Genomic DNA, 12,799 nt, shown 5'->3' with positions numbered 1-12,799 from the left:
TCCATTTCACTCGAATGGAACAACGTCTCAGATTACAAACTCTTGCAATCTAGGAATTAAAACTCTTTAATCCCTTCCCCTTACTGTAGCTACTCTACTACAAAGAAAAACTAAGAAGTGACTCTATTTCCCACTAAACCAACTTACTCTAGTTGATCTAGATTTCAAGAACCCAATCAAGGTTAAATCTATCCACCAGATTTGATTCCAAGATAAGAGCATAAACGAGCAACAACTTTTCCGCACCACACTACAAATAACTCTAGTCTACCCAAGAGAACATCAAAACAATGATGTAAAGTACTTGACTTAACCGTAGCTGATCAGACTAACTAAATCTAGTTAATACGACTCAAAATAAAGACTTAGAGAAGCAACCGATCTACTATCCTTTATAACTTAGGAGTAGATTGACAATGTAAGCACATAAGACACAAAGCTAAATATACAACAAAAAACGCTTCAACACTCCATCAGGTCCTTTGTTTAGTATGATTAGTGTTCTTCCTTGAATATGACTTCTTTTTTTTTTTGAGCTTATGAATTTTTAGAAACTCAAATCATTGTTTGCCAACTCTTGAGTTTGTGTCTAGTGAGAAGAGATTATATCAAATGGACACAAACCCCTTGGGACAACACCATTGGATGAGAGTCTGCTTCTCTAAAAAGACGTGTACCAACCACACCGGAGTTGACAGCTTTTTGACAGTTGTCTTTTTGTCTTTTTCACGTACACAATCTTTCGAGGACCAGGTCCCTTGTAGTGTACTTTGATGCTTGAGTTCTTGAAATGACTTGCTAGCTCATTCCTTTTTTTTAATGAATAATGTTCTTTTCTTATTGTTGTATATAAAAATCACCAACAAGAGTTTTGACCACTGAAACAAATAACCTCATCCACCCTTCCTATTGTTACGCTGCACTTTTCACAAACCAACTAGACAAGACAGTTTTACAGTTGTACACCATTTTGAACGTGGACGAGAGCACTCTGTCAAGGACTGGGTCCCTACATTTTTTAGGATCATTAAAACACCTAGAATACAACAATTTCTTCCTTTTTGATGATAACACACAAACATTCCTCACGTTGAGTTTATTCATTCATTTCCCCTGTCATCAGTCCTAATACCAAAAGGCCGAATCTATCTTGAATCTGGTCCCTTATATATCCAAAGTTTGATCATCAAAGCTTAACATCAACTCTAAAATAACACCAGCAAATAATAATTCCTGAACTTACCATGATGTCTTGATGATTGACTGTACGAAATTCCCATGTTGTAATTCACGACATTTTTGGTCAAGTCTCAACTCAAAAACAACAACTATTTATGGATCAAACATCCCCTTCATTTCAAGCAACTCATAAACATAAACTACCTTAAGATCTTTGGGATTTAATGCAAATTCAACTGTGGACTGCATCCTGTCCACTAAAAGTTTTTTTCCTAAATGATTGACACAAACAAGTGGATCATCAAGCTTAGAGGATTCTTCCTTTGTCGTTTTAGACACTTTTAAGTAACATGGTTGCAATAGAACATCAAATATTTTGATAACCTCATCGCTAATAGGAACAAAGAGATCTTCAATTGACCCTGAAAAATCAACAACTGGGCCAAAATTGTGTGCATAGACATTCGGGGTGAATTATTTCATTGCATTGACCAAGTACTTGAGATCAAAAGGACTCGTATATTGACTATCGAAATAAAATTGCAATTGATATTATTATGTAAAGACTATTTAGTTCAGCTAATTATCTAATTGATGTATTACAAATAAACCAAGTTAATCTGACACTCACACACATTTCTTCTTCTCCCATGCCAGCCAAAGTCAATAAAAGACCTGCAAGTAAAAGGATTTAATTTCAAATAAATTAAAGTATCTGAAGCCAAGTCATTGTTGATGACCTCCCCAGTAGCTCATCGGCTGAACTAAGATCTCCTTGAGTACAAAATTCAGTAATTAAAATGTAATGAGTTGTTTGGTCAATATTGCACCCAAAATTGTTAAGGTAATGAAAATAATCATCAGCAATTTTTGTTGCTTCAAAGTACAACCTCCAAAAGTGCAAGAACCTTGAAGAATTGAGTTATAACTAATTGGGACAGGCTTGATATTATTATCTTGCATACCTTGAATAGGACGTAGACCTCCATCAATAACCCCTAAATTGCAGAACCCGTTGACAAGAATGCTATAGTTACATATAAATGTTGTTATTCCAGAATTACTCATCTCTTCAAAAACACTAATAGCTTTACTTACTTTGCCTTCAACAAAGAATTTTCCATTGGCATTTGACATTCCTGACTGATATTAACAGGCCAAAGGATTGAGTTGAGTTCTCAAGATAGCGTCATTAGCACTTGTTGTATCGCGTGAAGCTAGAGGTCTGTAGATGACCTAGACAATGCCCTTAAAACTGCACCAACATAGAGCATGGATCATCACCTGTCTAAACAAGGATAATTGGCTCAAGGTGTTGTTAAAGAGGGAATGTGAACACCTAAGTTTTACGTGTTTAATTAATCCTACAATATATATAATAACATATTTTTCTTATTAATGCATTTTTATTTATTTTATATTATATTTATTTAGTAATTTATCACTTCAAAATTTTTGAATTTTGTGTCAATGAGCTAATTTTTCTTTTGGGTTTGAATGATTAAAATCTGATGAATTCTACTCAATGGGCCTATTTTCTTTATAAAAAATTCAAATGATCTATTGTCTTTTATTAAATTAATGAATTAAAGAAAGTGGGGGCTCCCCTAAAAGGGCAATGAAGTCCTTTTCAGTAGTCTTCTCTTAGAAAAGAAAAAGAAGAGTTTTCATTGGCTCTTTTGTGTGGCACATTGGGGAGAATAAAAATGCTTATTGAAATGAAAAAAAGTTTTATTGGGAAGAAAAGGGCTCAAACATGCATTGGGCGTTTAGTTTTCAAGAAAAGAACATTATTTCATTTTTCTTAATCTATTTAAATTGTTGTCTTCATTCATATTGGCGAGGAGGGATTTTGAAACAAAAAAAAAATAGATTTAGAGGAAGAAGATTTTGAGAGAGATTTAGGGGAAAAAAAGAACAAGAACAAAAAATTGGAAGAGGAAAATCATAAGAAAAGAAAATCTTCATTTTTTTTAATCTGTGGTAGTTTTTGAAATTCAATTGAACTTTCTTCCATCATTTGTTTGTCATCAACTTTAGGTATTTATTTTTACATTTCACAATGTAATCTTGAATTGATGTTGTTCTTTTTATATTTTGCTTAAGTTGTTTGCATTAAGCTTGGTTTGATGAAGTTAAGTCCATTAAGATTTTTATGTGATTATCTTCATAATTATGTACAGAAATATTTATTACAAATTAATGTAGTGTTCAGTTTAATTTTACCTCATCGTTGAATTAATATGTAAACTCTTGTTTGTCAGAAAATAATAACAATCTCAAAATTCTTTTATTTTTTAGTTTCTGGTCACTTTAATAAAAAAGTGGTTGTTTTTGCAAAAAAAATAATATAAATCTGGTCATTTTTGCAAAAATATAAATCTGGTTATTTTTGCAAACAAATGTAAATTTGGTCTTTTCATAATTTTTTTTTCTCTTAAATAAATATATGAAATAACTATTGAAATAAAAATACAAAATCGGCTAATTTGGCTTAGTAATCTAACTATTAGACAAAATTGACTATTTTAGTAATCTTCTTTTAAAAAAAAAGAAAAATGCAACCATTTTGTATAAAACAGAAATTTTACTAAATTGTCGTTTTTGAAAATTTATCAATATATTAAAAAATATGAAATTGAAACTAGTATATCAGTACTTGTTTTAAAAGAAGGTTTAATTATTATTCTGAAAAAAATGTATATTTTTTCTTTTGTTGTTATTGTCAAGTAGTAAAATGTCTATTTGTTTCTTTCCATAAAAAATTATTAATAAGCAATTTGCAAAAAAAAAAATCATTTTCTTGTTGCAAGATATGTAGTTATTCATTTTTATCATTATTTTAAAAAAAATGAGTAATTAATTATCATTTTTTTTAAAAAAGAAAATTTTAAATACCATCATGTGTTCGGTTATAATCCTTGGTGTGTAATCTTTTTTAAAAAAAAGGGTCTTGTGTGCGGTTATGCTCCAAGGCGAATCAATATTTTTTTTAAAAAAAAGGTAACTAATACAAATTTATTTTTTATCCAAAAATTATTTTTAGCCAAATATAAGTTAATGAAGCGATCGTACTAGAACCGCGGGACTCGGGGGTGCTTCATACCTTCCTTCTCGTCAATACAATTCCTTACCCAATCTCTTTTTTCGTAGATAAAAAATAAAAGAGTTCTTTTTTCTTTGAAATTAGGAATTGTCATGTGACTTGGAACACCTAAAAAACTCAATTCCAAGTGGCGACTCTAAAAACTTTTTTAAGAAAAACCCGTTATTTCCTTAACAATTGTAAAAAAAATGGAACAGGTGTGACAGATCTGGCGACTCTGCTAGGGACTTTTTTTAGAATTCGAGTTTTTTGCATTGACTGTAGTTGGCTATTTTGATTATTTGGATAAAATTTGTGTTTATTGGCTAATTGTGTTATTTCAATTAGTCATTGTTTTGATAGTATGGATTGTATATAAACTGTCTCTCTCGCACACTCTTTGAGTTTCTAAATTTTTGTTACATATTGTGTGTGCGAATACGCTCCACAGGATTTCTGTCTAGGATGAGTCAATGTGCGGTTACGCTCCTGATTCTAGGTTGTCACACATGTTAGGCGGGGTTGGACCACCAGTTAAGCCAAAATAGCTCTGCTACCGGTACGCTGACTCTTCCTGGCTCGAGTAAAGCTAGTGTAGACACCTTTCATATAAATGCTAAACCTAGAAAACTGTCTCTAGTATGCTATGTTTATTTGCATCATGTGCATTTGACCTAGAAAAATCTAAGATAGGTACCCACTCAAGACCCAAATATTTATTTTATGTGCTATGTGAAAATAATTGGTTTAGGTCTTTACATTGTTGACCAGCTTCAGAATAACTTTGTGGGCTTTATTTTTCCAAAAAAAAAGAAGAAGAGGTCGAAATAATGGGTAGTCTTTCGAAGGCAAGTCTTTATATTCTTACGAACTAGGCACACCTGATTCTCACCAAAATGACATATGTATGCAATCCTCTTTGGGTTCGATGATCCTTATTGAAAAATTCAAAAAGAAATTACTTTAAATTTTACAAAAATGAGGTTTGAAAAAAAAAGATTGTTAGTCATTACATGTCCAATTCTGAACTACGGAACATGATACGTGGGCGACCTCTAAGAGGTTCGATCAAAACCTTTTTTATAATAAGGGAGAATGACAATGGGTAAAGCAAAGTCGGGATGAGATAAACGTCCCTCTGAACTCATAATGTTAGGTGTTTTACATAAAATGCGATTAATATCTGTAAAGTGTCTAACGCCTAACGTGTTTGTCATTTTTGTCTATATAGTTAGCTTTAGGTGGTTGGTTTGTGGTAAATTGGCAGAATCTATGTAATTACTTAGGTCAAAGAAAAGAGCATTAATGATAACCAATATCAATATGGGGTCCTTTAAGAGGATAATTGTTCATCGATTCAAAGAAGAGATCAGATCATGCAATTATATCTGCCTTTTACATTTGCAACAAAAGCGATGCTAGTAGGTGTGAGAGTATATTGACAAGGAACGGTGGACCCTGTCAATATTTTAGAAAATCAAGAGACTTTTGGACATGGATATAAATAAACCAACCAAGTGGGATGAAGATAAGGATAAAGATCACAAAATGAGAAATTGGACGTTTCCACAATCGATTCCTAATTATCTCATTCTTTCCTCAAGCCTCGGGGTCAAGAAATTCAAGCTTTCACTACTTAGGAGGACTTTGAAGAAGGTTTTCTAGATTCGAGTCAATTATTTGATGAAGTGGACATGGTCCAAGTTGGTGAAACTACAAGTCATACCGATGTTCAGCTAGTGGCCTCAGGTGTTGACCTAAGCAATTGGGAAGCCACTCCTTTCCCATAAGGAAAGAGTCTTGGTAGTTTGTTTTTCTACTCTTTTGTATTTTGTTGTTGTCAGGGTTGTGATCTGAGTGTTTCAAAGTATTTTGTATTAGTGTCAATGCTTCTATCCCTTTTTCAATTTCAATTTCAATGAAATTCCAGTTTCATGGTAAATCTTGTCTTTTCCCTTCTCCTAGTTTTTATTCTCTATTTTTCAGTTCTAAAATGCCGACTTTGAAAACATGACATGCATGCGGAGTTCACTTCCATATTTCAAAGAGTTGTTTATTCTTGAATCACCAAGTCAAGAGGTTGAATATGATGAACAAGAGGGTTTTAAAGAAATTAATAGGGGACTGGAATAATTTGAGCACAAACATAAGCCTAATCTTAGTGAAACTGAGACAATTAATTTGGAAAGTACTAAGGAGTTTAAGGAAATAAAAATAAGTCTTCATATAAATCAGGAAATTGGAGAGACCATAATACAACTTTTGTTTGAATACAAAGGTGTGTTTGCCTCGTCTTATGATGACATGTCAGGTTTTAGTGTTGATTTAGTGGTTAATAAGTTGCCAACTCATCCTGATTTTTCACTCGTCCAACTGAAAAGAAGGAAATTCAAACGGGGCGTGAGTGAAAAAATCAAGGAAGAAATCATGAAACAATTGAATGCAAATGTGATTCAAGTCATTCGTTACACTACTTGGTTCCTGTGCTGAAAAAGGATGGAAAGACAAGAATTTGTGTTGACTATCGAGATTTGAACAAGGCTAGTCCAAAGGACAACTTTCCCTTGCCAAATATTCACATTCTGGTTGATAATTGTGCAAAACACGAGATTTAATCTTTTGTGAATTGTTATGATGGGTATCATCGAATCTTGATGGATGAAGAAGACGCTGAGAAAACTTCTTTCACCACTCCATGGGGGACTTATTGCTACAGGGTCATACCATTTCGTCTAAAAAATGTTGGGGCAACTTACATGAAGGGTTATGACCACCATGTTTCATGATATGATGCATAAAGAAATTGAAGTATATGTCGATGACGTAATCATTAAGTCTAAAGCACAAGTTGATCATGTGCAAGATCTAAGAAAATTCTTGGAAAGAGTGCAAAGATATGATCTCAAGCTTAATCTAGCAAAATGCGCATTTGGAGTTCCATCTGGAAAACTCTTGGGTTTTATTGTTAGTAGAAGGGGAATCAAACTGGATCCTTCCAAAATAAAAGCTATGAGGCATTTTCCACCACCCCACCCCACCCCGAAAAATAAGACTAAAGTCATGAGCCTACTTGGGAGGTTGAACTACATCAGCAGGTTTAATGCTCAACTCACAACTACTTGTGAGCCCATTTTCAATATTTTGAAGAAGGATGTTGCTGTTAGATGGACAGAATACTGTCAACAAGCTTTTGAAAAAATCAAAGAGCATTTGTCCAACCCTCCGGTATTTATCCCACCTGAACCTGATAGGCCTCTCTTTCTATATCTTTCAGTGACTAATTATTCCTTTGGGTGCGTTCTCGGTCAGCACGATTCCACATGTAGAAAGGAGCAAGCTATTTACTACTTGAGCAAAAAATTCACTAGTTATGAGGTCAAGTACACCCTCTTGGAAAAGACATGTTGTTCCTTAACTTGGGTAGCTCAAAAGTTAAGACATTATATCTTGTACCACACAACTTACCTCATATCTAGGATGGATCCTTTGAAGAACATCTTTCAGAAGCCAATGCCAACTGGCAGACTCGTGAAATGACAAATTTTGCTCACTTTTGACATTATATATGTCACTCGAACTGCAATGAAAGCTCAAGCTTTGGAAGACCACTTGGCACAGAATCCAGTCAATGGTGACTACAAACCATTGGATACATATTTTCCAGATGACGAGATTAACTCAATTGAAGAATTGGGTTCAGATGTACTTTGATGGAGCAATCAACACAAAAAGCACAGGGATTGGGGAAATCTAATATCGCCCACAAGGAAGTATTACCCTGCAATAGCTCAAATTCGTTTCTTCTGTATAAATAACACGATTGAGTATAAAGCTTGAATCATGGGTCTAAATATGGAAATAGATTTGGGTGTGCAAGAATTAGTAATGTTGGGAGATTCTGATTTGCTTATTCGACAAGATCAAGGTGAATGGAAAACTCGAGACGTTAATCTTCATCCATATAGACAATGTGTGGAAATTTTAGGAAAAGGTTCAGGTCCATCGAGTTTAGATACATCTCCATTTTTCATAATGAATTGGCAGATGCCTTGGCTACTTTGGCCTCAATGCTTCCATATCCCGGAAACACTTACATCACTCCATTGGAGATTCATGTTCGCAACCAACATGACTATTGTATTATATTGGAAGCAGAACCAGATGGTGAGCCATGGTACTTAGACATCAAGAAATTTTTGAAGATAGAGCCAAAAAAGAACTATTAGACGTTTGGCTAATGGTTTCCTTTTTAGCGGGGAAGTTTTATATAAACAAACTCCAGATCTGAACTTGTTGAGATGTATGGATGCAGAATAAGCCGAGAAGATCATGAATGAAGTACATGTTGGGGCATGTGGACCACACATGAATGGATTTGTCCTTGCAAAAAAGATACTCTGGGCGAGGTATTATTGGCTTACCATGGAAGTGGATTGCTTTCGCTTTGTGAAAAAATGTCATCAATTTCAAATTCATGGTGATCTCATTCATTTACCTCCGTTAGAGTTGCACCTCATGGACGCTCCTTGGCCCTTTGTTGCATGGGGAATGGATGTCATCGTACCAATTAAGCCAAGAGCTTCTAATGGATATCGATTCATTTTAGTTGCAATTGATTACTTTACCAAATTGGTAGAGGCGATCACTTTCAAAGAAGTCACTAAGAAGGCGATCATGGATTTTGTCCATCCGAACATCATTTGTCAATTTGGTATCCCAAGAGATGTCATCACACATAATGTTGCAAGCCTTAAAATAAATCTAATGAAAAAGGTATGTGAGCAATTCAAATTATTCACCACAATTCTACTCCATATCAATCAAAAGACAACGAAGTTGTGGAGGCGGCCAACAAGAATATCATAAAGATTCTCAAAAGGATGGTTCAAGGCACCAGAAAATTGCATGAGAAGCTGCCTTTTGCACTTTTAGGATATCTCACAACAGTGCTCACCTCGATTGGTGCAACTTCTTATTTGCTAGTGTATGGGACTGAGGCTGTGATTCCAGCAGAAGTCGAAATTTCATCTCTTCAAATTATTATCGAGACTAAAATTTAAGATACTAAACGGGTCGAAATATGACTAAAGCAACTCGCATTAATAGCTGAGAAATGATTGACGGCCGTCTGTTTTGTCAGCTTTATCAATAATGGATGGCTCATGCATACAACAAAATGGTGTACCCAAGACACTTTGAAGTAGGTCAACTGGTCTTAAAGCGCATTCTCCCGCACAAAGAAGAAGTCAAGGGAAAGTTTCCCCCAAATTGGCAAGGTTCATATCTTATCAAGGAAGTTTTTTCCAAATAAGCATTGCACCTCACTAATGTGATGGAAAAAATCACAGGTATAATTGTTAATGCAGACGCAGTCAAAAGATACTACATCTAATGCCTTCTAAGATACTATGACAAGTTGGGAGAACAAATACATCTCTTTACAAAATATCCTCTCTATGAAAGTTTGAACTACATTTGACCTAATTTCGAAAGGATACGTAGGTAACCCTTTGGGGTTTGGTCATACCAAAAAGAAAAAAAAATCAGTCTTCCAATATTTATAGAAAACTGGGGCATTTTTTTAATTTTGTTTTTGATAGATAGTTTCAGAATATAATTATGTTTATGATTTTATTCTAGCAACCGACATTTTGATCAACTCTAAGAATGCTAGATTCAATGTGTCTTGCGCACACTATTGATCATCAAAGGCAACATAGTTGAAAAAAAAACTTATGACTGAAAACCCTTGGGGGCACCATAAGTATTAAAAAATAAAAATAAGAAAAAATTAGAGAGTTTTTCGATGAAAACCTTCATAGGATATGATGACAAGAGAAGATCTTATTGGTGAAAACCCTTGTGGGCACCTTAAGATGAAATGAGAGAACATCATGAAATAACCAATTGGATGAAATCTTCAAAGATGACCATTTCTCGACACCTTTGCATGAAGGATACATAGATCAGTTTTAAATTGACAGTGATTCAGATTTGAGAATTAAAAAACTCAAACATATCAGGGGTTAAGTCCAAAGTGCACGCCATGGTTCAATCAAAGTCGACATATGCCTCCAGATAAGTTTCCTTTCTCATTTTTGTTTAAAAATAAATGTTTTTCCTTAAGTTTATAGTGTTCTGATCCAATCTTTCGTACTCTTAAATTTTGATATTTTTCTAGTATTTTCAATGTAATCTCTTGACAAAATAAGGTAAAATATTGCAAAGCTTACTACGGATCCCCAAAAGTAAAGCTGAGTATCTGAGTTGACATGTCATCGAGAAAGGACTAAAAACGCCTCAGATCTTCACTGAAAATTCATGAAGGAACGCGATATAGACTCTTAAGTCATCATTCTTCGAGATATCAGTTGCACCATGATATTTGATAGTACCAAAAAGATTAAGGCCCCTGAATTGACAAAGAGGAAGATTCAAAAGTTGTTTAACCAAGGATTTGGAGTAGAGTTGGAGTATGGTCAAGTCGTTGGAGCATCAAGGCCACAAACCAACAACTCCTTTAAAAAAAATTTCTTTCATTTGCGAACACAGGAAGAAAAGAAATGCAGGATTACAATTCAATAAGGAAATATCACAAAAAGGAAGTTCTCCAAAGTCTTCACATGTGTGGTGTTTCATCTCATGCTATTAGCATTCTTGCCTCTCAATGCGAAAACTACGGGAAATACGCTCCAATCTGAATTCCTTGCAATATGCACACGTCCTTTATTCATTGGAAATACGCACCATCCTTTGTTCATGTGCACGCACAATACGCACCAGTTTGAATTTCGCGCAATACGCATCAATTTGAATTCGTGCAATAGGCACACCTCCTTTATTCATGAGCAATACGCACCATCCTTTGTTCTTGTGCAATACGCACATAAATTCCGTGAAATATGCAGCAATCTGAATTCATGTGTAGTATGCACCATCTGAATTCATGTTCAATACGCACCAATCTGAATTTCGCGGTATACGCACACATCCTTTTTCATGGGCAATACACACCATCCTTTGTTCATGTGTAATACGCACCAGTCTGAATTTCGTGCAATATGCACTAGTCTGAATTCATGTGCAATACCCAACAGTCCTTATACACATGAAATACACACGTCTTTTATTCATGATCAATACACACCATCCTTTGTGCATGTGCAAATATGCACCAGTCTGAATTCCGTGCAATATGCACCAATCTGAATTCATGTGCAATACATATCAGTCCTTATTCACATGCGATACGCATCAATCCACCATTCATGGGTAATACGCACCAAACGCATATCTTGGAAATACGCACCACCATTCATGGGTTACACACACCATATTCACATTTGGGCGATACACCCATTCTCATGTCAATTCACAAAGAGAATACATCTTATTTGAAACTCTCAAGACAATACACTGATTTCTCTTGTTCTTTCTAGATTGTACGTCCTAGTTCAAAATTCTCGTCTTTTTTTTCTTGTTCCCTAAAGGAAATACATTCTTTTTGGGTTCTTCATTTTGTGATATTGAGTTTTGAGTTTCAACAACCAACTCAAGTTAAAGCATGCACTTGAAAATGATCCATAAGCACCAAGAGAGTATGAAGATGAATCTCAAAGATAATGCACAGAGAAAGTTAAAGTCAAGACAAGATCCTAAGAAGACACATCAATTAGGGATATTGTAACATCTTTAATGTAGAGAAACATAGTTCTCTAGACACTTTCTTTTATGTAACTATTGACAATGAGATGAAGACAAGCAATAAAAAGCAATCTTTTGACCACAATGTCCGATAGTTTCGGCTATCAAAGTTTTTCAAACTACACTAACCTGATTTCCTTTTATTCAAGGATATGTAGGCAACCTCTGAAGCAAAGTTTGATCATATTTTCCAAAATGGTTTGAACAGAGTTTGAGTGAAAAATTAGTCACTATGTTCACTTTCTTTGCTTGAGAATTCTTCATGTTTTCAAGCAAAGAGGGGCATGCGGTGAACACCTAATTTTTGACATGTTTAATTAATCCTACAACACACACACACACACACGCACGAACGCACGCACACACACTATAAAGAAAGTGAGGCCTCCATAAAAGGGCAATGAAGTCATTTTCAAAAGTCTTATCTTAGGAAAGGAAAAGAAAAAAAAAAGATTTTTCATTGTCTCTATTGAGTGGCTCATTGGGAGAAGAAGAGTGCTTATTGAAAAGAAAAAAAGTTTTACTGGGAAGAAAAAGGCTGAAACATGCATTGGGTGTTTAGTTTTCAAGAAAAGAACATCATTTTTCTTAATCTATTTGAACTCTTCTTTTCTTTCATTTTGTGGAGGAGTGATTTTGAGACAAACAAAAAAGTAGATTTGGAGGAAGAAGATTTTGTGAGAGATTTAGGAAAAAAAAAAGACAGGAACAAAAAGTTTGAAGAGGAAAATCATTATAAAAAAAAGTCCTTTTCTAAAAAAAATCATCATTGGTGGTCTTTGGAATTCAATTGAACTTGCTTCCATTATTTGCTTGTCATCAACTTTAGAT

Source organism: Solanum pennellii, chromosome 4 (assembly GCF_001406875.1).
Source record: "Solanum pennellii chromosome 4, SPENNV200".
Lineage (NCBI taxonomy): Eukaryota > Viridiplantae > Streptophyta > Magnoliopsida > Solanales > Solanaceae > Solanum > Solanum pennellii.
This window is presented reverse-complemented; position numbering follows the sequence as displayed.